The sequence below is a fragment of the Ornithorhynchus anatinus genome, chromosome 12, assembly GCF_004115215.2.
Source record: "Ornithorhynchus anatinus isolate Pmale09 chromosome 12, mOrnAna1.pri.v4, whole genome shotgun sequence".
Classification (NCBI taxonomy): domain Eukaryota; kingdom Metazoa; phylum Chordata; class Mammalia; order Monotremata; family Ornithorhynchidae; genus Ornithorhynchus; species Ornithorhynchus anatinus.
In genome coordinates this window covers 54,396,846-54,419,379 of record NC_041739.1, presented here as the reverse complement: position 1 = coordinate 54,419,379, position 22,534 = coordinate 54,396,846, and the positions used below count along the sequence as shown (strand labels likewise).

At 42.1% G+C, this 22,534-nt stretch overlaps 1 long non-coding RNA gene across 1 annotated transcript in view; it reads right to left on the bottom strand.

The window, feature by feature from the left end:
* LOC120638720 overlaps positions 1 to 22,534 on the bottom strand; it is a 56,312-nt gene that overhangs the window by 25,681 nt on the left and 8,097 nt on the right. The gene's annotated exons all lie outside the window — the stretch shown is intronic.

Here is a 22,534-nt window from a genome sequence, read left to right as displayed (position 1 = left end):
TACTCTCTTAGTTCAGTGCCCTACAAGCAGTAGGTGTTCAATAATTACTATTAATTGATGGATTAAGGAAAGAGCATTGGGACAGCTTTCTACGCCCAGGAGGGAGAAAGCCTTACTAACTCAGAAAAAGTGATAACTGTCTCACTCACCTACAATATCTACTTTAAAAAAATTCTAAAAGAAAACTTCACTGTTGAGTAGCAAACATAGTAATAAGTGTACATGGAATTGGGTCATTTCTGTCCAAAAGACTCTAAGGAAAAGCTGGTGAGATGTTGTGTCTCTTCTTGTTTGCCGGTAGCATTAAACAGGTTGCCCAGTTTGCAAGTGACTATTTTTTGCCCAGAATTTTAAGTGTTTATTTTAAAAATGTCACCGCTATTTTTGCTTCTTTTTTATTTGGCAAACAGAACCAAATGCTTGCGGCCAGCGGGGAAGAATTTTAGGGACATAAGAAGCTGTGTGTTTTGCTTTTTTTTTTCCCCTCATAATTGTAATTAAACACTATAGTGTGCCCAAAGATCAGTACTTGAAATTTTAAGTACTGTGTTTCTCTCCAGGTTGGGAAACTAGGTCAGACAAGGTGGACTCAAGGATGTTTGTATTGATTGAAACCTCGTAAAGTCTCTTCATCAGCTTAGGGTAAGTTATGATACCTCAGAGAATCAACATCCTGAAAGACTCCTCCACACTCCGGGCTGAGATAGCATATTTTTCATATATGCAGCACCAGCTGTAGTGTCTTCCTGCTTTCTAAAACTGATCTTCCCGGACAGGGTTGGTCTGGTTGTTTGTACTGAGTGGTTTTGGGGGTGGGGGTGTTAAGAATAGCAGAAACAAGTACATTACGTTTTTTCACCCTCTTAAAAAATGCCACGTCCCAGAAGTATGCATTATGTACCAAAAATTGTCAATGTTCTGAGAAACAGCCACAGAATTGTTGTAGGACAAGAAGCAGCAGATGGCTGGGTGGGAGAATAGTAGGATTCTGACATCATGTAGAAATCAATCAATCGTATCTATTGAGCAATTACCATGTATAGAACACTCGACTAAGTGCTTGGGAGAATACAAGAGGGTTGGTAGACATGATCCCTGCCTACATTGAGCTTACAGAGTAGAGGAAATGTTGGCCAAAACATAGGCATACTCTGCTCTACGCAAGACAGTTCATTTGGACTACTTTAGCCGACACACACTCTTCCATTAAAGATACGATGGGAATTCAGGAACCATTGCACATTGCCAAACAATGTTTTTTACAAACTACAGAACTGTGAAATTGCTGGGTGTGCCTAGGGGGCCATTTGAAACTGTTTAAGATTGCATCAGGTATGGAGGAGAGTTGATGGTGCTGTGCTTCCAATAAGGAATCAAAGGCAAATGTAGAAATAACGAAGGCAATACAGATGAAGTCTGCCCTCTTGCGTATCTCATGAATTTCTCCACAGAGAATACCCACAATGACTGCAGCTTTAGATTATATCTACCCAGGCAAAATAGCTCAGAGGAAAAAAAGTCATAGTCCAGACCAGTTACTTTTCCTTATGAATCCCCCTATTTCCCAACCTGCATTGAGATAATAAATCTCTTTTTGTCACTGTTAACTACTTGACATTTGCCAAAATATGCCTATCCCATATTCTCATTTTAGCTTTTAAAGCTTTGCGAGGTCATCTTTCAGGGTTCCTTGTTCCCAAGGTCCTAGCACAGAGGTCTGCACACACAGTAGGCACTAGGTAAATTCATTCACTCATTCAATCGTATTTATTGAGTGCTGTATGCAAAGCACTGTACTAATAATGTTGGTATTTGTTAAGCGCTTACTATGTGCAGAGCACTGTTCTAAGCGCTGGGGTAGACACAGGGGAATCAGGTTGTCCCACGTGGGGCTCACAGTCTTAATCCCCATTTTACAGATGAGGGAACTGAGGCACAGAGAAATTAAGTGACTTGCCCACAGTCACACAGCTGACAACTGGCAGAGCTGGGATTTGAACCCATGACCACTGACTCCAAAGCCCGTGCTCTTTCCACTGAGCCACGCTGTACTAAGCACTTGGGAGAGTACAACACAACAACAGACACAGGAGCCATAGCAAAAGTTTGGTAAAGCAACATCTAGGTGCATAACTGAACGGTGGCAACAATTCCCTCTCCCTCACTAGAAAGTGCTATGGCATGCAGAGCAATAATTCATTTTATGATAGCCTAAATCTGCTCTATCCAAACCTTCATTTTTCAATAAAATAATAAGGGCCTATTCCATGAGTTACACCATGAGTTATACTCATTATACCATGAGCTCGAAGTAATGACCCCCTCTGTGCAGGTGTGTCTCAGCTCAGAAATTGTATGTTTCCCTTGGTCACGAAGGCACTTGAGTGACTTCTGGGAAAATGGCAGATGCGAGTGAATGGTCCTTGCCCTAAATTAAGTAACACAGTGAGCTCACCTCTCCAATTGCGTGAAAGGTGAATGTGGTTTAGCTGCAGTGGCTGGGGAGGAGCAAAGGGGTAGGCGGCTGGAAGGAAGTGGCAATTTAATTAAATTAATTAAATGGGGGTATTTGTTAAGCGCTTACTATGTGCAAAGCACTGTTCTAAGCCCCGGGGTAGATACAAGGTTCAGGTTGTCCCATGTGGGGCTCACAGTCTTAATCCCCATTTTACAGATGAAGTAACTGAGACACCAAGAAGTTAAGTGACTTGCCCAAAATCACACAGCTGACAAGTGGCAGAGTCAGGATTAGAACCCACAGCCTCTGAATCCTGGATCTGTAGTTCCCCAAGGAGCTGGAGAAGCAGCATGGTTCAGTGGATAGAGCACAGGCTCCCACCACGTCTGCTGTGTGACCTTGGGCAAGTCATTTAACTTCTCTGTGCCTCAGTTACCTCATCTGTAAAATGAAGATTAAGATCGTGAGCCCCATGTGGGACTACACCAGCGCTTAGAACAGTGTTTGGCCCACAGTAAGCGCTTAACAAGTATCATTATTATTATTATTATTATTATTAATAAGAATCTGTATAACTAGCTCCATGTAGCCATAGTCATTCATATTCCATTCCCACTATGGGAAATTCCACCCCAATCTGGAGCAGAAGGTTGGTCAAGAATCATTGAGTACCACTTGGCAGCCCCTCTTCCATCTGAGTGTCTACCAAATCATGGCAATGTGACATTATGGTTTGAGACAGATCCTGTCATTGAGGTCTCAAAGCAGGCATAGGTCAAATGCAACGGAGAATCAGCACAGAGGCAGGGGAATCCAATGCCGGTGCCTCCTCTACCACAAAGTGAACCATTGAGAAGAGCTTTTTGAATTCTTTATCTCCATACCCAGCTAACTTTAGTTCATGAGTAGCACTTTGAAAATCAGGTTGGAATCATATCCTACAGTTTTCAGGAGAGCAGAATTATCTCACTAAAATAAGCACAATCTTGAGAAACATGAGCTGAATGTTAGGAACAAGTTATTCCTTTTACCATCTCTCAGGAAGAACAGCAATAACCATCACCATTGTACAGATAAAGCAAACCACAGCATATAGACTGGAGAGAAAATAGACACTGTTGTTTGTCATTAGATTAAAAGACCACTAAGGGAAGAGACAGCAATTTGGGGATCAACTATCACATCTGAACTGGCTTGATCCTGACCAGTCTAAGCCCCAGGCAAGAATAAGTATTTGAACAGAAGCAACGCTAGTGAGAAGGATTTCTGATTGAATCGATGGTCCACTGAGCTACTGAAATGTTATACCTTTTTGGGGAAGGGTTTTTATTAGCTTCCATTTGGGTTTTATGCCTTCGGTCAAAAGACTTTTATTTCTACAATATGAAAACTACTCAAATAAATGCCCACTCTGACCAAGACCAGATTGCCTATAAAACAAAATTTGCACATGGTACGAGACACCAGCATTCTAGTGCTGGAATTTATTATACTAACAACAACAGTAAAGAATATTCTATATGTAATGTTAAAGGACAGCTAACAGGCCAGACCCTTTTCCACCAGCTGCCTTCCTGTTGGGTTACCCGAAGTCCAAACACCATAGATCTGGACTAGATGCTCACAAAGCAAAAGAGTCAGAAATGCCTAACCTAAAAGAAAATATTGTTTTAGTAAATTTTACCTTCAAAACTCAAAAAATACTTGTGACTTCTGTGAAATTGAGGACCAGGACCATAACTACCAACTCTATTATACTCTGCTAAGCGTTTAGGATTTATAGTTTTTCACAAATGGGTAGTCAATAAATATCACTGATTGCTTGGCTTTATCTTGTAATTTGGAATTGTATAACCCAGCTACATCTGTGAGGCCATCTGATTTGGTTTCAATGAGATTTGCCAACCAGTTTTATTCCAAATGCCCATTGTTCAAATGATTTATGCTTTTATTTTCTTTTGTTGAAAGAAGGAGTTTGTCATTAGTCACTAAGGAACAGGAGCTTTGCTTCATTTCAAATAAGAAATGAATTCCCACGATGAGAAGGAAGCCTATTAACCACAGAGTTTTGCCATCGTGTGGTTCTCCTTGGAAAAAAGGGACCGTGGGCTAGTCAAACAACTTACTGAGTCACCAAGGGAACCACAAGGCCAATCCCAGTAACTGATGAGATTTCTCCAAACATGCTGGGCCAACCGGGACAGGTCGAGTCTGAAGGACAAAGGCTCTCATGAGCTGAGCTTTCTGAAACCCCAAATACGCCGACTTAAGCGCTATAACCACAGGCTACCAGATTCCAGATGCCGCAATGGTAAATCAAGCACTGGGCCAGATGTCAGAGGTACATCAGACTTTTGATTATCCATTTTCAGACAATATTCTCAGTTTGGAAGGGCTCATTCTATCTTTGAAAGATCACCCCCCAAGTCCTGGATAAGACGAGAGAAAAGGAATGCAAATCTCTCTCCAGGCGAGCACCTGCTTTTCAATAACCAACTATCAGATGGACCGTTTTTTAGTGGAAATGTCTGTGGTCTCCTCTAGATGAATGAGGTCATTCATAGTACTTACTGAGCTTACTGGATCCTGTGGGGAATTACAAAACGAGGATGCCAGTCAGATCCTTGCCTTCCGGACCTTACACTCTCATGAATGAAACAGGGGAAACATAAAAATGGAGCATTCAGATTAGACAGGAACAGATGTTTATGTTTACAGGGGCTCACAAAGGCTGGCAGCTGGGTGGGTGGGTGGGGAGCTTTGGTGATTAGAATGCTAGGTCAAATGGAGTTGGTTTAAGAGGGACACCAGGAGGGGATGGGTCTTTGGCAGAGATTTGAAGAAGAGGAGCATCTTGGGCTAATGAAGACGAGTGGAATGCATTGCAGACAATCACTCAATCAATGGCATTTGCTGGGTGGCTATTGCATATGAAGCAATGTACTAAGTGCTTGGGAGAGTAAAACAGAAGCTAGGCATACTTTCCCTGACCTCAAAGAGATATGATGCTGTTTCAGCTAAGAGAAAAGTCCCACATTTGTCAATCTTTTGACTGTCTTCTCAGTCACTGCCAGATCTAATAATAATAATAATGTTGGTATTTGTTAAGTGCTTACTATGCGCAGAGCACTGTTCTAAGCGCTGGGGTAGATACAGGGTAATCAGGTTGTCCCACGTGAGGCTCACATTTTAATCCCCATTTTTACAGATGAGGTAAGTGAGGCACAGAGAAGTTAAGTGACTTGTCCACAGTCACACAGCTGACAAGTGGCATAGCCGGGATTCGAACCCATGACCTCTGACTCCCAAGCCTGGGCTCTTTCCACTGAGCCATGCTGCTTCTCTATAATAATGTTGGAATTTGTTAAGCGCTTACTATGCGCCGAGCACTGTTCTAAGCACTGGGGGAGATAAAGGGTAATCAGGTTGTCCCACGTGAAGCTCACAGACTTAATCCCCATTTTCCAGATGAGGGAACTGAGGCACAGAGAAGTGAAGTGACTTGCCCATAGTCACACAGTGGGAGAGCCGGATTCAAACCCACGATCTCTGACTCCCAAGCCTGGGCTCTTTCCACCGAGCCATGCAGATTGTTCAGATATTATGGACCAGTTTATGCCAAGATAGCCTGCAACTCATATTGGCCTTGCTCAGTTTAGCTACTGTGACTCAAGGTCCTCTAGTTAGAGACTTATAAAAATAGGAACAGCATATTAAAAAGCATGGGTTCAGGGCAAGGAACGTGTTTTACCAACTCGGTTGTACTCTACCCTCCCAAGTGCTTAGTACAGTGCTTTGAACATAGTAAGCACTCAATAAATCTCCATTTCTTTTAGAACAGTCTTCTATAAATAAAACATATCACACATATTTAAGTTCTGTAACAAAATTACTGGTTTTCCCATAGAATAAGCATGTATAATTGAGAATACAGAGTAATACGGTATATACTCATACTAAGATATCATTGTAATAAAGTCCCCAACTTTTCAATTTGAATATGAGGATGAGCTTAGGGGTGGTGCTTTAAGGGGGCCAGGAACTGGGAGTGTCTTCTTCCTCCTCTTGCTAGCAATTGGCAAGAAGTGGGACTACCATCTTGGCTCTACCTTTGGTCACTTCCCATCTCCCATTAACTTCAGGTGCCACCCTGCCCAAAATCTGTGGCTTCACCTACCTCGGTGACAACCCCATTGGGCAACATGTAATTGACCCTATAGAGTGGGCACCTATGATTGCTAGTTCTCCTTTTATGATCCTTACCATTGCTCCTATTTATCTGATTTCGAGCCTGGCTCATGCCATTTGACATTTTTATGACTCTTAGGCGATCTCAATAACTGAATGTTCCTTCTGTGTTGCAACTTGGTTTTGCCACTGTGGAGAAGATTGGTCATCCCCACAGCTTTGCAGATATTCAATTTGGTATGGAATTTGATGCCCACCATGAACAGCAAGCACTTTAGGTACTAAGGTGCCTCTATTCCAGGACGATATCAATCCTTTCATTGGTAACCTAATATGCACCCATCATTCATTTCCAATTCTGAATCTCCATTAGTGGGGATGCTTCCCTTGGGAAACTTTCAAGAAAATGTCCACAGTCATTAAAGTGGAAGTCTCCAACCCTTGGGCAAAGAGTCCCAATCCCTAAAAACCTCTTCCATTCTTTTCTCAGTATTATTTTTCCTTGTCTGTGCCCTTAACAGGAACCTTCCCTTCTCTCAGCAGAACTTCCCAAGTTCTGCTCCCATCCCTCTCCCTCCATTTCCCCCACCACTGAAAGGGAAAACCTCCCCAAAGAGGGGAAGTAACAATGTCGAATAAGGGAAAGAATGAATGGGGGAAAGAGGGAAGGAGGAGAGGAGATGGAGGATGCAGGAGAGAGGGAAAGGGAGATGTTTATTTTTGTTTGAGGTGAAGAGAAAGAGAGACCAGGCTGGACTTTATGGGCAATCCAGAAGGCTCAGGGTCAAGGCAGGGTGAGGCACAGTGGTTGTCAGGGTGAGGTGCCAGAAGCTTCTATTTGGAATGAATAGTGCGTGCCAAGCTGTTTCTTAGGCCACCCACCATGCTGACGAACCAAGGAGTCCCAAGAAATAGCCTGACAAAGGAGTCCTCCTTCTCTCTTTCTCCCATTCATTCATTCAATCACATTTATTGAGCACTTACTGCTTGCAGAGCACTGTACTAAGCACTTGGAAAGTACAATTCAGTAATAGAGATAATCCCTGCCCATACAAGGCCTACAATCTAGAAGTGGGGATACAGACATCAGTTTCCCTTTCCTCCCCTCTCCCAAATACCATTTATACTAAAGTCAATATGTTGCCTACCCCTCTGGAAGATTTTCACCTTCCAGAAGAAAGGGGGAATGATCTCTACTTAGACCTACAGTGCTTTACCAGAACCGTGGTCTTCTTTCTAAAATTCATCATACAAGGCTACGTGATGTTTTTTTCGCCTATTTCTGGAACTGTGGTTTCGCTTTAGAATAGCTTCTAAGATGGGACCATTTCAGAACACCAAAACTAACACACCTAAGCTATTCAAGTGACAACCGCAGCCCGCCCATTGAAAACTGGGGGAAAGAAATAAAACACGTCCATTTATTTTGCATGCCTATTAAAATATTGTTTTCTTCTTTCAAAAATGGAAAAAAAAATCTTAAATGCAAAGGTCACACCACTCAATGCCTTTATAAGTTTTTGGGAAACAGAAAGAAAATACCATAGTGTCACTTTCCATGTGCCCAAACTCAAGGCTTTAAGACACCCCACCACCCATTTAGAGACCTGGAATTAATTTTCAAACCACGGTTTAAGCACTAAACATCAAGGTTCACAAAGTTACCAGATGCCACTTAAGAAAATATTGTGCCTTAGGGTGTTGGTCTTGGGGTGGTGGAAACCTTTGATTGTTGTGACACCCACTGCCCTGATCCTCGCTGAGGTAACCATTTGGCCATGAAACATACTGATTTGTTAATGGTTGGTTTCGGGCAGTAGAAATCCACAAACTTTCAAGTCCCTCCCTTCGGGATGGGAATGATATGCTTCCAGAAAGGAGGTTCTTTTCTTTTTTTCTTTTTACTTTTTCCTCACTAATTTTCTCACTAAAATGTTTAAGCAGCCAAAGCACAACGTATTTATAGATATAATAAAACAGCAGAAGGGAAAGGGTTTATATATGTAACTAAAGGCATTTGGCCCTCTAAAGGGTCCCTTTCATTTTCACCTGGGATGGAACATGCGTGGAGGTGGGAGGGGAAAGCCAGCTGAGTAGTTGGGACGTAGGAGAGATATGGGGGTGCTGTGACACCACATGGTCTTTGGAGAGGCCTGGCAACCTACTTGGCACTGCCACCACTTCTGGAGCTCCCCCCTGGATGGCCCGAGGATGTTATTGATTTTATTAATGTCTGTCTCCTCATCTGGACTGGAAGCTCACTGTGGGCAGGGAATGTGTTGGTTCTAGTGTTCTATTGCACTCTTGCTAGTGCTTAGTACAGTGCTCTGCACACAGTAAGTGCTCAATAAATATAATTGATTGGACCTTGGGTGAGAGCAGGTGCGTGGGACAATTACCCTCCAGGACTCTGCCTCATCCCACTCTAAAGGGTATGAACTCCTTCAAACCTGGCCCAGAGCTAAGATTGAAGGAAAAGAACATGTTTAAAAGGTTCACAGAACAAAGTGGGCTGCTGACCCATATATCTTATAATGAATTACATACTAAATAGCTAGCCTTTTTATTTATAAGTGACAGATGTGACAGAAAGAGCCTATTAGAGCAAAGCCCTTACTGCCCATTTTCACATTTCAGGTCTGGGATGGGTACCTCCCACATTTTAGCTGATCTGAAAATGCCAGCAAGGAGCTCGATAAATATCAACTCCTGCAAGTAATATGAGTTCAAGTGACAGACAAGGTCACAGAAGTATCTAAGATAAACATAAAAGTTAGAAAATCAAGCAGTGGCGATATTTCTGGGGCGGGGTGGGGAGAGGAAGTAAGTGCAATCTGGATATCTAACTTAATTGATTAGTTTCCATCGATATCTCGAAACCACTGTCTAGTTACTCAAGGGAAATATTTGCCTCTCAAGAACTAACGTTTTATCTTAGCTTGGTCCTTCGATTAAACCAAATAGATCATATTCCTGAGAAATATAGCACTGACTTTTGTTTTGCTTTCGAATGAGGTGTCAGACACAAAGTTTTCACGTTTAAGATCACTATTGTGAAGGTATCCTAGAATCCAGAGAAGTGATTTGATGGAGATTGGATTCTTATCCCACTGGAAAAGGCAAGGAATAAAAACCAAAGGTGTCAACTTGGCAACCAATTCTGTTGGTGTAGTTGCTTAGTTTCCTGAAATTTAAGCTGCCAATGTTTCTAGTGCTGGATACTGAGCTCATTTTATAAAATTTACATCTTGTTTGGTGCAGTGTGTGGGTAACCAGAGTTCAGTTTATATGTGATAACTTGAAGTTACCATATTTCATATACTATTGATTGATTTCACCTTGGGCATACTTGACATATCATTGTTCTTTCTATGATTTTAAGCACCTCAAGAAGCTTTTACTTTTATGTAGGCTCCCACTTGGCCACACTGCTTCTCTAGCAGTCTCGTGGGTGAGGCAGACTCCACTCACCAACCCCCCCCAAAAATTTACAGATTGAAAAATAATAAAGAAAAATGGATAAGCAGAAGCATAATTGTACACAATAAGTAAAATGTTCATAGTCTTTTCTGACTTTTTCTCATTCCGCTATTTCAATTTTCATCAAATTCTCTCAGGACTTTAACTGGATTGAGTTAATACAGGATATTTCACTGGTTGGAACTGGGACATGAGACTGGGAAATGACACTCCTCCAGACAACACTGTGGGAGAAAAATGCTTTTTGCCCTTAAAGTCCTGAAATACAAAGACCAGTTCCACATCCAGAATGGCAAGAAGATCAAGTAGGTTCAAGTGACGAAGAGTTGTCACAGTCAGGTCAAGTCTATAGAGACCATTTGGTGAACATGCAAATGAATTAGTAAAGGTTCTTCCAATATTGAAGCATTGCGGCCTGGTGGAAAGAGCACAGGCCTGGGAGTCAGAGAACCTGGATTCTAATTCCAGATCTGCCACTTGACTGCTTTATAACCTTGGACACAACTTCTCTGGGCTTCTGTTTTCTCATCTGTAAAATGGGGCTTCAATACCTGTTCTCCCTCCCCCTTAGACTGTCCCACATGATTATCATCTATCTATGCAGCACTGAGCACAGTGCTTAGGACACGGTAAGTGCGTAACAAAATACCACAATTATTATCACAGAATTCAACTTTGTGCTGGGTATTCACTGTTGGTTTCACCAGTAGTCCCTTACAGAAGGCCAAAAAGAATGAAAATGGAGGTACAAACATGCTCTCCCCTATAGAAGAGTTCTCACCTATAGATCAGATGAGTTCCACTGGGTATCATGGTATCTATCAGTCTATCAGTGGTATCGATTGAGCTCCCGAGTGCAAACCACTATACTAAGAAATTGGGAAATCACAAGTAAAGCACACCTTCTTTACCATCAAGGAATGCTTCCCACATTGGGGAAGCAATGTGGCTTAGTGGAAAAATCCCAGGCTTGGGAATCAGAGGACCCAGCTTCTAATCTTGGCTCTGTCACTTGTCTGCTGTGTGACCTTGGGCAAGTCACTTAGCTTCTCTGCCTTACTTACCTCATTTGTAAAATGAGGGTTAAGACTGTGAGGCCTATGTGGGACAAGGACTGTGTCCAACCTGATTATCCTGTATCTACCAAGGGGTTAATACAGTGTCAGGCACATAGTAAGTGCTTAACAATATTATTTTTTAAAAAAGGGGTTCACAACCTAATGGAAGAAATGGGCAAACAAAAATGACTTACCATTAAAGGGAGCAGGAGGAAAGTTATGCTGCCTACTGCTTGCCTTTCTTCCCATCCTCATGCATGCTTCTATTCTTTTATGAGGCAGTGTACATCTTGCACTGGGGGAAGGTACAGAAACATGACTAAGTGTGCAGATCTAGCGGCTGTTAAAGTTGGGAACTCCAGGAATTCTTCTTCCTAGTGAGTCAGTCACTCATTTTTGTTGAGTGCTTACTGCGTGCAGAGCACTGTGCTAAGCGCTAGGGAGAGTACGGTATAACAGACACATCCCCTGCCCATAATGAAATTACAGTCTAAAGCAGGAGACAGTAATATAAATAAAGAAATTAATTACAGATATGTACATAAGTGCTGTGGTGCTGTGTGGGGGATGAATAAAGGAAGCAAGTCAGGGTGATGCAGAAGGGAGTTGAGAAAAAGAAAATGAGGGCTTAGTCAGGGGAGGCCTCTTGGAGGAGGTGTGCCTTCGATAAGGCTTTGAAGTAGGGAGGAGTCATTGTCAGATATGAGGAGGGAGAGCGTTCCAGGCCAGAGGCAGGACATGGGCAAGACGTCAGCGGCAAGATAGATGATACAGAGATACAGTGAACAGGTTAGAGGAGAGAAGTGTGTGGGCTGGGTTGTAGTAGGAGAGTAGCTAGGTGAGGTAGGAGAGGGCAGGATGGTGGAGTACTTTCAAGCCAATGAAGAGGAGTTTCTATTTGATGAGGAGGTGGATGAGCAACCACTGGAGGTTCTTAAGGAGTAGAGAAACATGGCCTGAATGATTTTGTAGAAAAATGATCTGGGCAGCAGAATGAAGTATGGACTGGAGTGGGGAGAAGAAGTCACTAAGGAGAGAAGAGCAAAGAAACATCTTCACACTTTCTTTAAAGGAAGGTGAGAGAAAGAAGGAGAAAGAAAGATATGTGGGTGACATGAGGTCACTGCAAGGTAAGGACACTTCAATTTTAAGGGAAGGTTTTGTTCTATATCCCCTTTGCTCTAATCCCTTTTTTAACAACTAAGCTAAAGTTGAAGTCCCAGGGTTCTAATCTCTTAAGACATAAATGTGACTCCATTAATAACTGGTGTTTATTGAATGTTTACCATGGGCAGAGCGCTGTACTTGTGACTCGGTAAACAAAATGCACTTGAATCTGTGGCCTATGGACATTTGATATCACTATGGGCAAGGAACATATCCACTAATTCTCTTGTATTCTCCCAAGTACTTAGTACAGTGCTCTGCACATAGTAAGCACTCAATATTATTGATTTTCACCCCACCTTCAACCCCACTGCACTTTTGTACAGATTTTTAAACTATATATTATAAATATATTAATGTCTGTCTCCCCCTCCAGACTGCAAGCTTGTTGGCAAGGAACGTGACTGCTTGCTCTGTTGTCGTGTAATCTCCCAAGTGCTTAGTACAGTGCTCCACACACAGTAAGCGCTTAATAGATATGACTGAATGAATGAATTGATAGTACAGTGCTCTTCACATAGTAAGTGCTCAATAAATGCCATTGATTGATTAAATGTAAAGCAAAATTAGTTAAAATGTCCAGAAAACAAATGTCCATAGGTTATTTATTGGACTTGCGATAGAAAAATGAACAATTGTGTGGTCCCAGCCTACTTCCCACCATGCAAGAGCATTCCAGCAGTGGTTTCAATGTCCTAACCAGACATGGGAGCCCAACCACAGAGCCACTGGCCTAATCTAGTTAGAATCTTGAGTACTGCCAACAGAAAACCCAGTTTCCCGAGATAGAAAGACCATGAAATCAATACTCTAAAAGGCTTCCATATGCAAGAAGCATCAACACAAATTTTTTACAGACCCATTTTGGGGATGAAATGGGAAGTTATTTTCCTATTCATTTCCCGCAGCAAAATCAAGCCCAATACCAGTCAGTGCTTTATCTCCAGCTTCAAGAACTCCTCCTGTTAGGTCCAACCCTAAGGTTTCTTGCCTAAATTTTAAAGCACGTCAATTGTATTTGCACAGCTGATTTTTTTTTCCTATTGTCCCACTCACCACTAACAACACTAGTGAGGCTTGCCCAGGAACACAGCTGGCCAGCTCACAGAGCACTATCTGGGACAGCACATCTCTGTCTCACAAGTCTATAACCTGTGCCTTATCCTCCACTCATCTCTCTCATTCAACCCAAATATTCAATCTGTCACCAAAACCTGTCAGTCCTACCTTTACATCTTCTATTTTTCTCCATCTAACTTCTACCCCTGATTGATTGATATTCCAACCTCAGCCCTACAATCACTAGCGTACATATCCATAATTTATTAATTTATTTTAATGACAATTTCCCCCTCTTGGCTGTAAGCTCCTTATGGACAGGGAATATTTCTATCAACTCTGTTGCATCGTACTCTCCCAAGCCCTCAGTACAGTGCTTTGCACACAATAAACACTCAATAAATATCACTGATTTTTTGAAATCGTATTCGTTAAGCCCTTACTTGGTGCCAGGCACAGTGCTAAATGCTGAGGTAGGTACAAGCTAATCAGGTTGGATGCAGTCCATGTCTCCCCTGGGGCTCACAGTTTTAATCCCTATTTCACAGATGAGGTAACTGAGTACAGAGAAATGAAGAGACTTGTGCAAGGTCACACAGCGGATGTGGTGGAGATGGGATTAGAACTCAGGTCCTCTGTGACTCCCAGGTCTGTGCTCTTTCAACTGGGCCATGCCACTTCTCCTAACACATTAAATTAAAATAATAATTAATAATTATGGTACTTGTTAAGCACTTACTATGTACCTAGCACTGTTCTAAGCATTGGGGTAGATACAAGTTAATCAGGTTGGACACAGTTCCGGTCCCATGTGGGGCTCACACTCTTATCCCCATTTTACAGATGAGGTTACTGAGCCCCAGAGAGGTTAAATGACTTGCCCAAGGGCACACAGCAGACATGTGGTACAGCCTCAATTAGGATCCAAGTCCTCTGACTCCCAGGCCCACGCTTTATCCTCTAAGTCGTAAATTATGGATATGTACATAAATGCTATGGGGATGAGGGTGGGTGAATGTCAATGTGGTAGCAGTTTGGAATCTAGAGAAAAGGGCAGATTGATTCATTCAGTTGTATTTATTGAGTGCTTACTTTGTGCAGAGCACTGTACTAAGCGCTTGATTGATTGCTTGCATCTCTTTGCATCAGTCAAGATAGAAATTCCTGCAGATACCTCCTTCCTTTGCTATTGGCTAGTGGGATACTTGCCTGTGCGGGCAGTTGGCTACTTACTAACCTTGCAACTAGGGACTCTGTAGCTAAGGGAGAGAATTCCTCCCTTCTAACCTTGCAGCTAGGGACTCTGTACCTAAGGGAGAGAATTCCTCCATACTCATCCACTGGCTATGCCTGGCTTTGAAAGAAAGACGTTTGGAGATACCATAGCTGAATCCAACATGGAGTGTCTACAAAATTGGAAAACCTTTGGAAAACCTGAAGACAGTCTGTCCCAAACCTAAACCTCTAGGAGTCAAAATCCCCAGACCACAAACCTTCCAACAGATGTCCTCAATTCCAAATCTGAAAGCATCAAGGGAGACATCATTATCATCAGCACCTCAGGATCAGCCAGATACATATTGAATCTTAGAGTCTTATTGTTAACAATGGGGTATCATCAGGAAATTTACGCTTTGGCTCAAGTTATGTTTTGCATTTTTCATTTTAATCCAGATGCCAAACAGAAAGATACTCTAAGACCAGTATCTTGATCAGAAACAGCATTTTCACTCTCCACAAAATGTGAAACCACGTCAATCAATCTGCTTCATTCTTTGAAAGGCTGCTAAATTATGTAACCTACAAAGCTTGCGTATAAGGTCAGTGAGTCAGCGTTACAACCTTATTCTGGATACATAAATCTCATGATTTGTAAGGAGAGCATCAGCATGAGTGCAGGTAATCTTAAACACAGTAGCCTTCGGCAATGGATCCACGATATACATAAAGCACCATACCAATTAGAAAGCTCTAGTAACCAGCACCAGCCCCTAAACATGAGCAGATTTGATTGATTATTTTTGAGGAAGAAAATCAAGAAGCATGACTGTCCAACATACCTGTCAGTTCATCCAGGAGGAGGTGCAGAATATAATCCCAGCAAGGTGTTTAAATTATTGAAATATTATAACACAAAAAGACTACATGAAGCAGGCAGTATCCTTAGGTATTTGCATAAATTTCAAAAATCTGAGGAACAAATGACTTGAATTCCCTATCAATCAGTGAATTAACTCATGTCTTCTCCTCTGACTTCAAGGTGAATGGTCTATTATTCTGCCAATCATATTTATTGAGTGCTTACTGTGTGCAAAACACCATACTAAACACTTGGGAGAGTACCAGAGCCCTGCCCACAACGAGTTTACAGTCTAGAAGTGGAGACAGACATTAAAATAAATTATGGCTAAGCATATAAGTGCTGTGGTGCTGATGGCGAGCTGAATAGAGGTAAGGGAAATGCAAAAGAGAAAGTGGGTAGGGGAAATAAGGGCTTAGTTTGGAGGAGATGTGATTTTAATAAGGCTTTGAAAGTGGGGAGAGTGATGGTCTGCCAGATATGAAGGGGGAAGGAGTTCCAGGCCAGAAGAACCATTGGAAGAGTAAACTCTGACAAGATGTGCACTTTTTGCTCTAGGGAAGACTAGGAGAAAACATGTTGCCAAACTAATATTTAGTAATAGGCCCCTTATTGCAGCAGGTATCACTGGAAACTTAAGCCATTTCAAGGTTTTGATAGGAAAAAAATAACAATGATGGTACTTATTAAGTGCTTACTTATGTGTTAAGCACTGTTCTAAGCCTTGGGGTAGATACAAGGCTGTCCCATGTGGGGCTCACACTCTTAATCCCCATTTTACAGATGAGGTAAATGCAACCCGGAGAAGTGAGGTGACTTGCCCAAGGTCACACAGTAGATGAGTGGCGGAGTCGGGATTAGAACACAGGTCCTTCTGACTCCCAGGCCCATGTTCTATCCATTAGGGAATACTGGTTTTCCAAAAAAAGAAAAGCCAAAAAGCACTGTATAAATAAAAAACCTCAATGTTTTGAAAAGGAGAGAAATTATGAACCCAGGGCTGGTGAAGGGGTCTCCAATGTGCATAAGTCAAAAAGCTACAGAAACCTTCATCCACTCCTCAGTTTGAACTCAAATTGAACTCATACTGATGCTGAGGGTTGAAAAGGCTGAGTTAACTGGTTTTTCTTGTTTGGTTGTTGCTTTGCTGATTGGTCCCCAAGGAAGAAAAGTCTAAAAGGAGAAGCGTAGAAGGATGTGTAGTGACCATGCAGAAGTAGGGGTCGTTTTGCCCTCTGGAAAGGGCAAGAGAGGGTCAAAATTTAGTTTCTCTCTCTCTCTTTCACCCCTACACACTGACATATACAGCCCCACCCACCCATCCAAAGCTTTATCTATGCAACCTGAGTATGTGTGTCTTTGAAAGATCCCTTACCAAGCAACTATTTAACCCGTAGGCTATCGCAAAATCAGGGCAATGAGAATGACTCCACATTCAAAGAACTACCTGCTGAAAGCAAGCATCATTAACACTGTGCAACTCTCTATGACGGACAAAAGGGCCTACATCCTGGAGCAGAGAACAAGTTCAGAATTTGGGGAGCACAGATAAAACCAGAAAAAAAATATCATTTCACTTGAAATGATATCACGGAAGGGTATGAAGCTGGATCCTGGTTTTGTCTACCTGAGACATATGTTATTTGGAGCAAATTTACCTGTAGAAATTCAATGGATGACCTTTAGCTTAGCGCTCTTTGACAGAAAAATGCCCCACCTACTTCTGCCTGGAGCTTCAGCCCTTCCTTTCTGAAGGAGGCTTAAAACACAGAGCGGTTGGTCAGAAGTCAAGGGATCCTTCCACCCTCCCACTTGACAGGGGCAGACACCCCTGTTCAAACATTAAGATGGTTAGAATAGACTGCAGTTTGCCTGGAATGGTGGAGTATCCAAAGATGCCCCCTTCCAAGTCCTATTCTTCTTTTGCCCTGGATTGCATTTATATTTTATTTATATTTATATATTGTGAGCTACTTATGGGTAGGGTGGAAATATCAGGGACCTTGTATTAATCATCTCCCCAGGGCTTAGTAGGGTGCACTTCCTAAGTGCTTATTCAAACTTAGTAACTATTACTATTGAAATAAAAACCAATGGCATACTTTCCACCTAATGTTAGCTGCCTACTTTTAGCTAACAGATACTGCTAGGATACTCATAGTCATGTTTTTTCAACCCATGACAGTCCCAGAGTAAGTTAAGGACCTTTGAGACCTTGCTCTCTTGTATGTTCCATGCCTCCTCCACAAATATGATTCTAACATCAGCTTTCAGAAGAACCAAAAGGAATATTCTATCCTTGCTGGTGGCCAAAGAACCTTCCACCCCTCAGATCAGTGGAGACCTCTTGGGTGGCAATCGCTACCCATTCACCTTAATCAAGAATGCATTCAAAGTGGAGCTGGGACCTTTTGTGCTATTATAGGCAGGCTTAATTATAAGGAGGAGCTGCTTTGGTTTGGGTTCCGCCTGAAATCCCGGCAAATCCCTTGACCCTTCTCCCCACCCCCCTGCCCCCAAAGCCACAAAACCAAGAAAGGACCTCATTTGCTGGTGCCAACTCAGCAGATGCACAGGAAAAAAAAAAGAGCCACTTATGTATTTTTGAACCTCTGCGGGTGGGACATGTGACGACAACTGACAACCGCTGGATATTCAGGTAGCTGTGTGTATGGTGAGCTGAAATGGGACCAGCACATGGGGGCTAGGTAGAACGAATGCTTTGAAGACATGGGTTCTAATCCTGACTCTGACACATGTCTGCTGGGTGACCTTGGGAAAGTCACTTAACTTCTCTGTGCCTCAGTTCCCTCATCTGTAAAATGGGTATTAAGACTGTGACCCCCCCATGTGGGACAGGGACTCTGTCCAACACTGTATCTACCCCAGCACTTAGAACAGTACTTGACACATAGTAAGTGCTTAATAAATACCAGCATTATTAATATTACAATGAAGCAAACAATGGACTAGAGCAGCAAACCTTTGGGAGACCACTGCAACTGACAGACCAGGCTGGCTGGCAGTAATCTGAATCGAGGTTGTTCTTCTTGGGCAGAAACTTCAGGAAGACCAGGAGACCAAGAGGCAGATTATGCAATCAGAAATGTAATTTGATGGTAGTGATGCTTGTCTACTTGTTTTGTTTTCTGTTTCCCCCTTCTAGACTGTGAGCCTATTGTTGGATAGGGATTGTCTCTATTTGTTGCTGAATTGTACTTTCCAAGTGCTTAGTACAGTGCTCTACACACAGTAAGCACTCAATAAATACGATTGAATGAATGAATGAACAGTAGCTCTTGTGCCAAATGCCTTTTATGCCTGTCTTTGCCACCAGAGAAAATCTTTTCAGCCAGTGGACAGAATATTCTTTTCAAATAGGTCTTCCTTTACTTTTCATGTAGTTGTCTCTGCTGACAAGCTTTTCCCATCCAATTGTTTCATTTAAGTAAAGGGAAGAGTCACCATGGTGGTGTTTTAGAATACTTCTTCCCTTAAGGTTTTATGCTGCTGCTTCTGGGATAGACGTCATGGGATTCTGGGGAGAGATTCTCAATAAAATTTCAGTTGATTAGCCAAAACCATAGGAATAAGAATGACTTGCAAATCTGCCCCATTAATAGAGCAGGGTGTCAACGTGACTTGCTTCCCACCATTTAGGAGACACTGTCCTCTAGATTGCCCTTCAAGGTAGGCCAATAGACATTTTAAAACTAAGGGGAAAACCCAAGTGACAGAGCCACTTCTGACTACAACAAAATGAATTGGTTGTTCCCTGCCAAAGTGTCTGTTCACTGGCATGGAGAATCAGCCTGCAAGTTAATCTAACACAGCACAGGGACAATTTGATCTACGTAACTTAGACCAAGATGTGCTTAATCCTATTCTATAAAATACTTTGGATGTACCAGAGAGGATTCTTGAATTGGAAAAGTAAGTTTATGACACTACAATTCCCAGGAAATCTGAATAACCACCCAGGCAATCGATTGACAAAGTCAAAACTTGATTAGGCACAGTTAAATCAACTCTTAACTGTTCCTTGCTGTCATCTCTCTGTGCTTTGACTCATTGCTCACACCTTTCCCCCTGGATGGAGCAGTCTCTACTCCTCCAAAGCCCTTCTCAAAAGCCACCTCCTACAATTATTCTCCCTATGCTATCCGGTCGTGGCTTAGTGGATAGAGCCTGGGCCTGGGAGTCAGAACGTCCTAGGTTCTAAACCCGGCTCTGTCACATGTCTGCCCTGTGACCTTGGGTGAATCATTTAACTTCTCTGAGCCTCACTCCCCTCATCTGTAAAATGGAGATTAAGAGTGTGAGTGCCATGTGGGACAGGGACTGTTTTCAACCTGATTAACTTGTATCTACCCCAGCACTTAGAATAACAGTGCTTGGCACATAGTAAGCATTTAACAAGTACTGCAATTATTATTAACCGGTCAGTCATCTCCATACTTACTGATCTCATTTTGATATATTTGTCTGTATCCATTATTTATATCAATTTTCTTACTCCTAACTGGTTTATTTATCAATTACTCCAACTGTCTCCCTCATTAGACTGTAATCTTCTAGAGAGCAGGAATCACACCCTCTATATCGTTTTAGGTCCTTTAAGTACCTAGGACAGAGATTTGCATACAGCAGTTAGTCAATATTGTTGATGCCGATGCTCTTTGGAGAAGGCTGAGTATCTTTTGAGAACATATGGACTCTGGCTCAGCTCAACCAATGGTATTTAATGAGCACTTACTATGTGCAGAGCTAGTATCAACACTCTGGTTGGTAGACATACTCCCTCCCCACAAAAGGCTTGCAGTCAAGAGGGGGAGTCAGTAAAATTAATTATGGGTAGGGAAAATGGGAGAGCATAAGGATAGGAGATAAGTGCTGTGGGGTTGGGGTAAATATTAAGTGCTTAATGGGATACTTTCATTCATTCATTCAATAGTATTTATTGAGCGGTTACTATGTGCAGAGAACTGCACTAAGTGCTTGGAATGTACAATTCGACAACTGATAGAAACAATCCCTGCCCAATGGGTACAGATCCAAGTTCATGGGTTATATAGAAGGGAGAGCAAGTATGGGAAAGGGGGACTTAAGCAGAGAAGGCCTTTGGAGAAGATGTGATTTTAGAAGGGCTTTATTTGAAGCAGGGGAGAGTGGTGATGTTTCAGATATGAAGTGGGGTGGAGTTCTATGTCAGAGGGATGACGGGCAAGGAAGAGGTCGGCGGTGAGATAGATGAGATCGAGGTACGGTGAGTAGTTTGGTGTTAGAGAAGTATGTGGGCTGGGTTCATACAAGATAGTCAGGCTGGATACAGTCCCTGTCCCATATAGGGCATACAATTTAAGTAGGAGGGAGAATGGGTATTAAACTCCATCTTATAGATGAGGAAACTGAAGGACTGAGAAGTTAAGGGATTTGCTCCAGGTCGCACAGCAGTTAAGTGATAGAGCCAGGATTAGAACGTAGGACTTCTGACTCCCGATCCCAAGCTCTTTCCTCTAGACCTTGCAGCCTGTTGTTGCTGCTGATATTTACAGTAATAGCAGACAGAAAAAACAAATGGTTAAAAAACAAGGACAAAAATCTAAAGTATGAGAATGAATTGATAACACTTTCTTGAATTATGAATAACCTTGGTTGTCCAAGCTTGATCATTCCCATCAATTCACACAGTCCCTAGGTGCAGAACATTCCAAGGCACTTCTTTTTTTCCACTCCGTGTCGGCTGGTTGACCAGTATATTTCAAAATGCTAGGTTGTCATAACATTTATGACTCAAGAGAAAGAACCAGTGCTGCCACAGAAATGCCAACATGACCACTACTGACAATTGACCCTGATTTGTTCATGTGGAACAACGGACTATGTGATTATTGTGGATTATTGCAAAAGGTCTTAGCAATGGAAAATCTAAGAAACCCCCAAAATACCACATTAACCAATAAGTAGGTGGTTATATTCGTCAGCTGTGGAATCCCCGAAATGATTTTCTTTGAGAACAGATTTGATTCTTCCCCAAATGATTTGCTCAGAAAAAAAAGGGGTATTTGATGTCCATGCATAAGGAGGTGGTGAGACAGGGACTTCTAACATTATTCATAAATGCTGTCAGTTGTTTCTGTTGTAACACAAGATTTGTGTTCTCAAATAACCACGTTATGGAAAAATTACATCAAATCGAGGGGAAATCATGGATTAGGGGTAAATGGTTCAAAGATAACACCACAGTCTTCTAGAGCCAAATCCCTCATTCCCCCTAGAATATCACTAACAGAGGGGAGGGTGGAAGAAATGGAAAGAGACGATGCTTGCCTTCCTCCAGCAAGGACTACTTTAGGTATTTTGTAACCCAGTCAAGGTTTTTGTCTTCATGATTCTGTGTAGAAGAATGTAGGAACAACTCCCCAAACGTGGACTGGGCTAGGGAAAATTGTCTCCTCACTTTCATTTAATCAGGGAAGGGGATAAATTTCCAAAGATCTTTGAAGAAAAGTAGGTAATGGAGATAAAAAGGGATGATAGGAGTCTCTCGTCCTCTTAAATTATAATTGTTATTAACAATCACTTAAATTTGACAAAGCAGTCTGTTAAGAATCGAGAGGAAGGAACTGGAGTACAATAGCATCATTAGAGTTACTTTTTTCTTATACACCTAGTTCTTAGAATGTCTCTTGCAAAATCCCACAGTGAAAAGCTCACATGGCAGTACTCATCTGTGCTGATGTCACTCACGTGCACAAGCATTCGGGTGGAGATGCAGCATAATAATACTAATAATACTAGTAATAAATAACAATAATGGTATTTGTTTAGTGTTATGTGCCAGGCTCTGTTCTAGGCACTGGGGTAGATACAAGATATTTGGGTTGGACACAGTCTCTGTCCCACCTAGCTCTCACAGTCCTAATCCCCATTTTACAGATGAGGGAACTGAGACATAGAGAGGTGAAGTGCCTTGCCCACAGTCACACAGCAGACAAGAGGCAGAGCCAGGATTAGAACCCAAGACCTTCAGACTCTCAGAGC